General features: G+C 45.2%; 1 long non-coding RNA gene across 1 annotated transcript; it reads left to right on the top strand.

Moving 5' to 3' along the window:
• The first annotated feature begins 2,003 nt into the window (after nucleotides 1–2,003).
• On the top strand, nucleotides 2,004–7,868 carry LOC134810565 (uncharacterized). The gene is made up of 3 exons (XR_010158965.1): nucleotides 2,004–2,582; nucleotides 4,470–4,712; nucleotides 7,456–7,868. It is a non-coding gene; the product is annotated as an uncharacterized LOC134810565 (long non-coding RNA).
• Nucleotides 7,869–8,874: the final 1,006 nt, after the last annotated feature.

An 8,874-nucleotide genomic window follows, 5' to 3' on the forward strand; every position in this document is an offset into this window, starting at 1 on the left:
ATTATAGTGAGCTCTCCTCTCCACTGCCTGTTGCCTCTTCCTAGTTTCTTCTCTCTGGCCCAGCTTTTGAGCCTAATACTGGGTAGATATATCAGATCAACCTTGCTTCGTCAGCCTGCAGTCTTCATTTCAAGGGGAAGAAATAGGAAATTTCACTTTGCATAGTAAAACAATACTAGGAAGCTTTATACTTAATAAACCTGATACTTTGTCCCAACTGGTTCAGTTCTCTCTGTACATGCGTTATTCATCAGAACCCCTGGGGCAAGGAGGGGAGTGGAATATGAAGGGTAAGATTCCAGCACTGAACCCCACCCCGGACTGCCAACAATTACCATAAGATTAAGATATGCTGAGGGCCAAATCAGTTCCTGAAGGAAAACTCCTTTCAGCCAAAGCCTGCCATAACTCCGTTAACCTATAAGGCAAATATTAGTTCTCTCCCCAAAACAGCATTAAAAAGTGGCTCCACTGTGTTTGTCTGGTGCTGGTTTCACAAGTGTGCCCTGGGGATTTCAGACAATAGACTGGTGCTAAAGTAGCAACTGGAATCCTTTACCCAGCCGGCTGGACTCCGACTCCGTTCTGGCATCTAGCCCAGTATATCAAAATTGTGGTTTTCAGTCCATTTTGGAAGCTGCTTCACTAAGCCATGTGACAACCCCAAAAGTTGGTCTGGCACCAGAAGACTTCATCAGATTGCAAACTTGAGAGCCCTCAAGTCGGCTGTTTTTGTATTGATGCCTCCCTTCCCATAATCATTAACAGAAGGTGAGAGAACTGCAGTTGGAACACACCTCACACCTACTATGCAGTTTGTGTTTATGTCTCTGAACCCTCGTAAATCTCCCAGGCTCTGAGCACTTGCCTACTCAAATAAAAAGCATTCTCTGGGGAAAACTCCAGTAAGAGTTTGAGTTATTAGACTAGCTCAACAAACTTACCTGGAAGAAGCACATGGCATGGCTACAGGTTAGTCAGAAAGATTTAAGAGTCTCAGTTTATTTACTGATTTTAACACTAGCAGAAACCGAAACTGTGAATACTCTCGACATAGCCATCTGGTGGTCCCCTTGGAACTTGTGTAAATCACATGTCACATACTAATGTAATGTAGTAGGTAGAGGTCATGACAAATTTCCAGTTGAGAAGTGGTAAATTAGTAGATTATGTCAATGCTGACAGCTCTCAACTTAATGCTTCATTGATTCCACTATTCTTGTAAGAGATTCCTTGTCTGTTAAAACAACCACCACTTAACCATTATTGAATGCCTACTATGCATTCAGCCCTGTGGTAGGCAATAGGAGTTGCAAAAGAATTATTCATACTCCTTGATTTCAAGACGTTTTATCAGTAATATAGACCAATGCAACAGAACAGAGACCTCAGAAATAACACCACACAACTACAACCATCTGATCTTTGACAAACCTGACAAAAACAAGCCATGGGGAAAGGATTCCCTATTTCATAAATGGTGCTGGGAAAACTGGCTAGCCATATGCAGAAAACTGAAACTGCACTCCTTCCTTACACCTTATACAAAAACTAACTCAAGATGGATTAAAGACTTAAACGTAAGACCTAAAACCATAAAAACCCTAGAAGAAAACCTAGGCAATACCATTCAGGACATAGACATGGGCAAAGACTTCATGAATAAAACACCAAAAGCCAAAATAGACAAATGGGATCTAACTAAACTAAAGAGCTTCTGCACAGCCAAAGAAACTACCATCAGAGTGAACAGGCAACCCAGAATGGGAGTAAATTTTTGCAATCTATCCATCTGACAAAGGGCTAATATTCAGAATCTACAAAGAACTTAAACAAATTTACAAGAAAAAAACAACCAATCCCATCAAAAAGTCGGCAACTGATAAGAACAGACACTTTTCAGAAGAAGACAGTTATGTAGCCAACAAACATATGAAAAAAAGCTCATCATCACTGGTCATTAGAGAAATGCAAATTAAAACCACAATGAGATACTTTCAGGCCTCTGAGCCCAGGCCAGGCCATCGCATCCCCTGTGACTTGCACGTATACATCCAGATGGCCTAAAGTAACTGAAGATCCACAAAAGAAGTAAAAACAGCCTTAACTGATGACATTCCGCCATTGTGATTTGTTCCTGCCCCACCCTAACTGATCAATGTACTTTGTAATCTCCCCCACCCTTAAGAAGGTTCTTTGTAATTCTCCCCACCCTTGAGAATGTACTTTGTGAGATCCACCCCTGCCCACCAGAGAACAACCCCCTTTGACTGTAATTTTCCATTACCTTCCCAAATCCTATAAAACGGCCCCACCCCTATCTCCCTTCGCTGACTCTCTTTTCGGACTCAGCCCGCCTGCACCCAGGTGAAATGAACAGCCATATTGCTCACACAAAGGCTGTTTGGTGGTCTCTTCACATGGACGCGCATGAAATTTGGTGCCGTGACTCAGATTGGGGGACCTCCCTTGGGAGATCAATCCCCCGTCCTCCTGCTCTTTGCTCCATGAGAAAGATCCACCTATGACCTCAGGTCCTCAGACCGACCAGCCCAAGAAACATCTCACCAATTTCAAATCCGGTAAGTGGTCTCTTTTTACTCTCCTCTCCAACTTCCCTCACTATCCCTCAACCTCTTTCTCCTTTCAATCTTGGCGCTACACTTCAATCTCTCCCTTCTCTTAATTTCAATTCCTTTCATTTTCTGGTAGAGACAAAAGAGACACGTTTTATCCGTGGACCCAAAACTCCGGCACTGGTCACGGACTGGGAAGGCAGCCTTCTCTTGGTGTTTAATCATTGCAGGGACACCTCTCTGATTAAACACCCACGTTTCAAGGGTGTCAGACCACGCAGGGATGCCTGCCTCAGTCCTTCACCCTTAGCGGCAAGTCCCGCTTTTCTGGGGAAGGGGCAAGTACCCCAACCCCTTCTCTCCTTGTCTCTACCCCTTCTCTGCTTTTCCGGGGACAGGGTAAGTACCCCAACCCCTTCTCTCCTCGTCTCTACCCCTTCTCTGCTTTTCCGGGGACAGGGCAAGTACCCCAACCCCTTCTCTCCTTGTCTCTACCCCTTCTCTGCTTGTCTCTACCCCTTCTCTGCTTTTCCGGGGACAGGGCAAGTACCCCAACACATTCTCTCCTTGTCTCTACCCCTTATCTGCTTTTCCAGGGACAGGGTTAGTAGCCCAACCCCTTCTCTCCTTGTCTGTACCCCTTCTCTGCCTTTCCTGGGGCAGGGGCAAGTACCCCTCAACCCCTTCTCCTTCATCCTTAGCAGCAAGTCCCGCTTTCCTGGGGCAGGGGAAAGTACCCCTCAACCCCTTCTCCTTCACCCTTAGTGGCAAGTCCCGCTTTTCTAGGGGGCAAGAACCCCCAAACCCCTTCCCTCCGTGTCTCTATGCTCTCTTTTCTCTGGGTTTGCTTCCTTCAGTATGGGCAACCTTCCACCCTCCATTCCTCCTTCTTCTCCCTTAGCCTGTGTGCTCAAGAACTTAAAACCTCTTCAACTTACACCTGACCTAAAACCTAAATGCCTTATTTTGTTCTGCAATGCCGCCTGACCCCAGTACAAACTCGACAGTAGTTCCAAATAGCCGGAAAATGGGACTTTCAATTTTTCCATCCTACAAGATCTAAATGATTATTGTCATAAAATGGGCAAATGATCTGAGGTGCCTGACGTCCAGGCATTCTTTTACACATCAGTCCCTTCCTAGTCTCTGTGCCCAGTGCAATTCATCCCAAATCTTCCTTCTTTCCCTCCTGCCTGTCCCCTCAGTACCAACCCAAAGCATCGCTGAGTCTTTCTAATCTTCCCTTTCTACAGACCCATCTGACCTCTCCCCTCCTTGCCAGCCCAAGCTAGGTCCCAATTCTTCCTCAGCCTCCGCTCCTCCACCCTGTAATCTTTTGATCGCATCCCCTCCTCACACCTGGTCTGGCTTACAGTTTCGTTCTGTGACTAGCCCTCCCCCACCTGCCCAGCAATTTATTCTTAAAAAGGTGGCTGGAGCCAAAGGCATAGTCAACGTTAATGCTCCTTTTTCTTTATCCCAAATCAGATAGCGTTTAAGCTCTTTTTCATCAAATATAAAAACCCAGCCCAGTTCATGGCTCGTTTGGCAGCAACCCTGAGACGCTTTACAGCCCTAGACCCTAAAAGGTCAAAAGGCCATCTTATTCTCAATATACATTTTATTACCCAATCTGCTCCCGACATTAAATAAAACTCCAAAAATTAAATTCCGGCCCTGAAACCCCACAACAGGATTTAATTAACCTCGCTTTCAAGGTGTACAATAATAGAAAAAAGTTGCAATTCCTTGCCTCCACTGTGAGACAAACCCCAGCCACATCTCCAGCACACAAGAACTTCCAAACGCCTGAACCGCAGCGGCCAGGTGTTCCTCCAGAACCTCCTCCCCCAGGAGCTTGCTACAAGTGCCAGAAATCTATCTGACCACCAGGCCAAGGAATGCCTGCAGCCCAGGATTCCTCCTAAGCCGTGTCCCATCTGTGCGGGACCCCACTGGAAATCGGACTGTTCAACTCACCTGGCAGACACTCCCAGAGCCTCTGGAACTCTGGCCCAAGGCTTTCTGACCGACTCCTTCTCGGCTTTGTGGCTGAAGACTGATGCTGCCCGATCGCCTCGGAAGCCCCGTAGACCATCACGGACGCCGAGCTTTGGGTAACTCTCACAGTGGAAGGTAAGTCCATCCCCTTCTTAATCAATACGGAGGCTACCCACTCCACATTACCTTCTTTTCAAGGGCCTGTTTCCCTTGCCTCCATAACTGTTGTGGGTATTGACGGCCAGGCTTCTAAACTTCTTAAAACTCCCCAACTCTGGTGCCAACTTAGACAGTACTCTTTTAAGCACTCCTTTTTAGTTATCCCCACCTGCCCAGTTCCCTTATTAGGCTGAGACACTTTAACTAAATTATCTGCTTCCCTGACTATTCCTGGACTACAGCTATATCTCATTGCCACCCTTCTTTCCAATCCAAAGCCTCCTTTGCGTCCTCCTCTTGTATCCCCCCACCTTAACCCACAAGTATAAGATACCTCTACTCCCTCCTTGGCGACCGATCATGCACCCCTTACCATCTCATTAAAACCTAATCACCCTTACCCCACTCAACGCCAATATCCCATCCTGCAGCATGCTTTAAAAAGATTAAAGCCTGTTATCACTCGCCTGCTACAGCATGGCCTTTTAAAGCCTATAAACTCTCCTTACAATTCCCCCATTTTACCTGTCCTAAAACCAGACAAGCCTTACAAGTTAGTTCAGGATCTGCGCCTTATCAACCAAATTGTTTTGCCTAGCCACTCCATGGTGCCAAACCTATATACTCTCCTATCCTCAATACCTGCCTCTGCAACCCATTATTCTGTTCTAGATCTCAAACATGCTTTCTTTACTATTCCTTTGCACCCTTAATCCCAGCCTCTCTTCGCTTTCACTTGGACTGACCCTGACACCCATCAAGCTCAGCAAATTACCTAAGCTGTACTGCCACAAAGCTTCACAGACAGCCCCCATTACTTCAATCAAGCCCAAATTTCTTCCTCATCTGTTACCTATCTCGACATAATTCTCATAAAAACACACGTGCTCTCCTTGCCAATTGGGTCCGACTGATCTCTCAAACTCAAGCACCTTCTACAAAACAACAACTCCTTTCCTTCCTAGGCATGGTTAGCGTGGTCAGAATTCTTACACAAGAGCTAGGACCACACCCTGTAGCCTTTCTGTCCAAACAACTTGACCTTACTGTTTTAGCCTAGCCCTCATGTCTGCATGCAGTGGCTGCCGCTGCTTTAATACTTTTAGAGGCCCTCAAAATCACAAACTATGCTCAACTCACTCTCTACAGTTCTCATAACTTCCAAAATCTATTTTCTTCCTCATACCTGACGCATATACTTTCTGCTTCCCGGCTCCTTCAGGTATACTCACTCTTAGTTGAGTCTCCCACAATTACCGTTGTTCCTGGCCCAGACTTCAATCCGGCCTCCCACATTATTCCTGATACCACACCTGACCCCCATTACTGTATCTCTCTGATCCACCTGACATTCACCCCATTTCCCCAAATTTCCTTCTTTCCTGTTCCTCACCCTGATCATGCTTGATTTATTGATGGCGGTTCCACCAGGCCTAATCACCACACACCAGCAAAGGCAGGTTATGCTATAGTACAAGCCACTAACTCGCCTCTTAGAACCTCTCATTTCCTTCCCATTGTGGAAATCTCTCCTCAAGGAAATAACTTCTCAGTGTTCCATCTGCTATTCTACTACTCCTCGGGGATTATTCAGGCCCCCTCCCTTCCCTACACATCAAGCTCGAGGATTTGCCCTGCCCAGGACTGGCAAATTAGCTTTACTCAACATGCCCTGAGTCAGATAACTAAAATACCTCTTAGTCTAGGTAGATACTTTCACTGGATAGGTAGAGGCCTTTCCTATAGGGTCTGAGAAGGCCACTGCAGTCATTTCTTCCCTTCTGTCAGACATAATTCCTCAGTTTAGCCTTCCCACCTCAATACAGTCTGATAACAGATGAGCCTTTATTAGTCAAATCAGCCAAGCAGTTTTTCAGGCTCTTAGTATTCAGTGAAACCTTTATATCCCTTATGGTCCTCTGTCTTCAAGAAAAGTAGAATGGACTAAAGGTCTTTTAAAAACACACCTCACCAAGCTCAGCCACCAACTTAAAAAGGACTGGACAATACTTTTACCACTTTCCCTTCTCCGAATTCAGGCCTGTCTTTGGAATGCTACAGGGTACAGCCCATTTAAGCTCCTGTATAGACGCTCCTTTTTATTAGGCCCCAGTCTCATTCCAGACACCAGACCAACTTAGACTGTGCCCCAAAAAACTTGTCATCCCTACTATCTTCTGTCTAGTCATACTCCTATTCACCGTTCTCAACTACTCATACATGCCCTGCTCTTGTTTACACTGCCAGTTTACACTGTTTTTCCAAGCCATCACAGCTGATATCTCCTGGTGCTATCCCCAAACTGCCACTCTTAACTCTTGAAGTAAATAAATAATCTTTGCTGGCAGGACTATGCTGAATCTCCTTAGGCACTCTCTAATCAGATATCCTGAGTCGTCCCAATTCTTAGACCTTTTATACCTGTTTTTCTCCTTCTGTTATTCCATTTAGTTTCTCAATTCATCCAAAACCATATCCAGGCCATCACCAATCATTCTATAAGACAAATGTTTCTTCTAATATCCCCACAATATCACCCCTTACCACAAGACCTCCCTTCAGCTTAATCTCTCCCACTCTAAGTTCCCACGCCGCCCCTAATCCCGCTTGAAGCAGCCCTGAGAAACATCACCCATTCTCTCTCCATACCACCCCCCAAAAATTTTCACTGCCCCAACACTTCAACACTATTTTGTTTTATTTTTCTTATTAATATAAGAAGGCAGGAACGTCAGGCCTCTGAGCCCAGGCCAGGCCATCGCATCCCCTGTGACTTGCACGTATACATCCAGATGGCCTAAAGTAACTGAAGATCCACAAAAGAAGTAAAAACAGCCTTAACTGATGACATTCCGCCATTGTGATTTGTTCCTGCCCCACCCTAACTGATCAATGTACTTTGTAATCTCCCCCACCCTTAAGAAGGTTCTTTGTAATTCTCCCCACCCTTGAGAATGTACTTTGTGAGATCCACCCCTGCCCATCAGAGAACAACCCCCTTTGACTGTAATTTTCCATTACCTTCCCAAATCCTATAAAATGGCCCCACCCCTATCTCCCTTCGCTGACTCTCTTTTCGGACTCAGCCCGCCTGCACCCAGGTGAAATAAACAGCCATGTTGCTCATACAAAGGCTGTTTGGTGGTCTCTTCACACGGACGCGCATGAAAGATACCCTCACACCAGTTAGAATAGAGATCATTAAAGAGTCAGGAAACAACAGATGCTGGAGAGGATGTGGAGAAATAGGAATGCTTTTACAGTGTTGGTGGGAATGTAAATTAGTTCAACCATTGGGGAAGACAGTGTGGCAATTCCTTCAAGGATCTAGAACCAGAAATACCATTTGACCCAGCAATCCCATTACTGGGTATATACCTAAAGGATTATAAATCATTCTACTGTTAAGACACATGCATGCACACGTATGTTTTTTGCTGCACTGTTCACAATAGCAAAGACTTGGAACCAACCCAAATGCCCATCAATGATAGACTGGATAAAGAAAATGTGGCACATATACACTATGAAGTACTATGCAGCCATAAGAAAAGGATGAGTTCATGTCCTTTGCAGGGACATGGATGAAGCTGGAAACCATCATTCTCAGCAAACTAACACAAGAACAGAAAATCAAACACTGCATGTTCTCATTCATAAGTGGGAATTGAACAATGAGACACATGGACACAGGGAGGGGAACATCATACACCAGGGGGTATGTCATGGGGGTTTGGGGGTTAGGGGAGGGATAGCATTAGGAGAAATACCCAATGTAGATGATGGGTTGATGGGTGCAGCAAACTACCCTGGCACGTGTATACCTATGTAACAAACCTGCCCATTCTGCACACGTATCCCATAACTTAAAGTATAATTTTAAAAAAGTTGTTTTATAATCTAATTGGTTACTGACAACTAAGGTACGTTAGACCATTAGCAAAAGTAAATTAAGTGATAAGTATTGTGGTAGGGACCTCAGGTGATATAGGAATTGGGCAGAGAGAGACGTTAACATGGTTAACTCCAAAAGTGGTATGACCTAGAAAATGGGTAGACAGGCTTGAGTAAGTGGAAGGAGAGAAAAGAAATTTCTAGGCATAGAGGCAGTGTTTCTCAAGAAACTGAAAGACAAATA

The sequence above is a fragment of the Pan troglodytes genome, chromosome 6 (assembly GCF_028858775.2).
Source record: "Pan troglodytes isolate AG18354 chromosome 6, NHGRI_mPanTro3-v2.0_pri, whole genome shotgun sequence".
Lineage (NCBI taxonomy): Eukaryota > Metazoa > Chordata > Mammalia > Primates > Hominidae > Pan > Pan troglodytes.